Genomic DNA, 2,500 nt, shown 5'->3' on the forward strand with positions numbered 1-2,500 from the left:
ACAGTTAAAGTGGTCCAATTCTGGTCTATATATATTGTAGCTTGCTGTTAAGAAATACCAAAAAAATACTATAGGGCCCAGTGCAACGATTTGCCCACGGGCCTGTAAAGCTGCCAGGACAGCTGTGTGGAGTCGCAGAATTGTTAGAGCGTCGAATAAAATGCTTTGCGCTATTTGTACCGGTGTTCTTTAATTTCCGTTTTCAAGTCCCATTGAGATCAATTTTGACTTTTATCTACTTTTCCAGAGTTGCTATAATAAAGTGCCGATCAAATACCCCTAGCCATCAAATATTTCTGGACCATGTACCTATGTCAGAAACAATTTTTTAAAGTTAGTAGATATAAAGAATTGTTAGAACTCGTAAAAATTACCGTGCCATATTCGTTACGGCTTTTAAACTCTTGAGTTCATACCAAGCTGAGGTAATCTTCGCCTTTCATCCCTTCGGAGTTCACAAAATAAGGTACCAGTGAAATACGGTGGTAGATTTAATATTTCTCCCGCTCTTTTTAAGTTTCAGGCCTTGTGTCTAAATCATCATCATCATCATCATCATCATCATCATCATCATCATCATCATCATCATCATTATTCAAGCGACGAACTGGCAGAATCCGGGCGTTAATGCTTAGCGGTATTTCGTCTGCCGCTACGTTCTGAGTTCAAATTCCGCCGAGGTCGACTTTGCCTGTCATCCTTTCGGGGTCGATTAAATAAGTACCAGTTACGCACTGGAGGGTTGATATAATCGACTTAATCCATTTGTCTGTCCTTGTTTGTCCCCTCTGTGTTTATCCCCTTGTAGGCAATAAAGAAATAAGAATCGTTAGCGACATTTCGTCTGTCCTTACGTTCTGAGTTCAAATTCCGCCGAGGTCGACTTTGCATTTCATCCTTTCGAGGTTGATAAATTAAGTACCAGTGAAATGCTGGGTACTTATTATTAATATTATACCGTTGGGGTCAACCTTACCTCTCATCTTTTTGAGGTCGAGAAAATAAGTACCAGTCCAGCACTGGGAACTATGTAATTGATTATACCCAACGCCTAAAATGTTAGGCCTTGCAATTATGGCAGAAAGGATCCACCCAGTTTGACTTTGCCTTTCGTACTTTGGGGTTGATAAATTGAATACCAGTTGATCACCAGCGTCGATGTAATTGTCTTACTCCTGGGGTATTGCATGTGCAACGGGCTTGCTATATGCAGCCTACAATATCATGCTATCTGTTCTTTTCAACTATCTACTACTTTCCTGATGATTCTGACCGTGCCGAGGAGACAGACCATCGTAACAGTTCTACTGGCCACTCAATTCCCATTTCTTTATATTCTTCTTGATGCCTTCTGTTACTATCCCTAAAGAACCAACAATATTTGGCTCTATTTTCACATTCTTCATGTTCCACAGTCGAGCTATCTCGTATTTAAGGGGGTCGTGTACGTCTAACTTTCGTCTTCCTTCTTGACCATTCGTGTGTCAAATGAGTACGCAACAGCTATATAAGACAAGTGGTTCACTTAGGTTTAGCTTGTGCTAAAGAAACTGGTTTGTTTGGATTGGAAAATCCCGCAACATTTTACAGATCTTCGTTTCCGTCCACCTCTATGGTTTGTGCTCATACCACGTCTTGCCTCTTTCTAGCCGCCACTTTACACAAAATTTACTTTGTAGCATTTCCGCTACTTAATCGCGTCGCCACAACTTATATTGTTTTGGGGCAAATCAAGGGCATTCGTTCACGATATGGGCAATAGTTTGAAATAAGAAACTTTAGCACGCAGAGCGAAATGCTTAGCGGTATTTCATCTGTTTTTACGTTCTGAGTTCAAATCCCGCTGAGGTCGACTTTGCCTTTCATTCTTTCGGGGTCAGTAAATTAAGTACCAGTTACGCACTGGGGTCGATATAATCGACTTAATCCGTTTGTCTGTCCTTGTTTGTCCCCTCTGTGTGTAGCCCCTTGTGGGCAGTAAAGAAATGGGTATTTCAGCTGTCTTTACGTTCTGAGTTCAAATCCCGCTGAGGTCGACTTTGCCTTTCATTCTTTCGGGGTCAGTAAATTAAGTACCAGTTGCATACTGAGGTCGATCTAATCGACTGGCCCCCTCCCCGCCCCCCAAAATTTCGGGCCTTGTGCCTCGAGTAGAAAAGAATATTTTGCTGAGTGTGTATGATCGAAACGTTTATTAATAATATTATCAGCTGTAGCAATGGTATTAGTAGTACTAATAGTAGTTCCGTTATCGTAGTCATAGTGGTCGTGGTGTTAGCTGTGAGATTAATAGTAGTAACTGTGATACTTATTGCTTTAGTAGTCGTTGTCGGCGTTCGTGTCATTGGTCTTGTAGCTATAGTTACTGTTGCTGTTATTGTTATGTTATTTTACCGACATTGTTGATTGTAGCCGTCATTATTCTTGGTTCAACGAAGCTGTTGACAGTGAGGATGGTACGGGTTGTTGTGCAGTTAGTGATTACTGACGGGATGGTATT

General features: G+C 41.2%; 1 protein-coding gene across 1 annotated transcript in view; it reads right to left on the minus strand.

The window, feature by feature from the left end:
• Positions 1–2,500, minus strand: part of LOC106874939 (uncharacterized) — a 231,779-nt gene that overhangs the window by 229,175 nt on the left and 104 nt on the right. Inside the window, exon 1 of the mRNA XM_052965652.2 lies at positions 1–2,500. This exon is cut by the window's left edge and continues 587 nt beyond it; it is cut by the window's right edge and continues 104 nt beyond it. The gene's annotated coding sequence lies outside the window, so the exon portion shown is untranslated.

Source organism: Octopus bimaculoides, chromosome 2 (genome assembly GCF_046866305.1).
Source record: "Octopus bimaculoides isolate indiv1 chromosome 2, ASM4686630v1, whole genome shotgun sequence".
NCBI classification, from domain to species: Eukaryota; Metazoa; Mollusca; class Cephalopoda; order Octopoda; family Octopodidae; genus Octopus; species Octopus bimaculoides.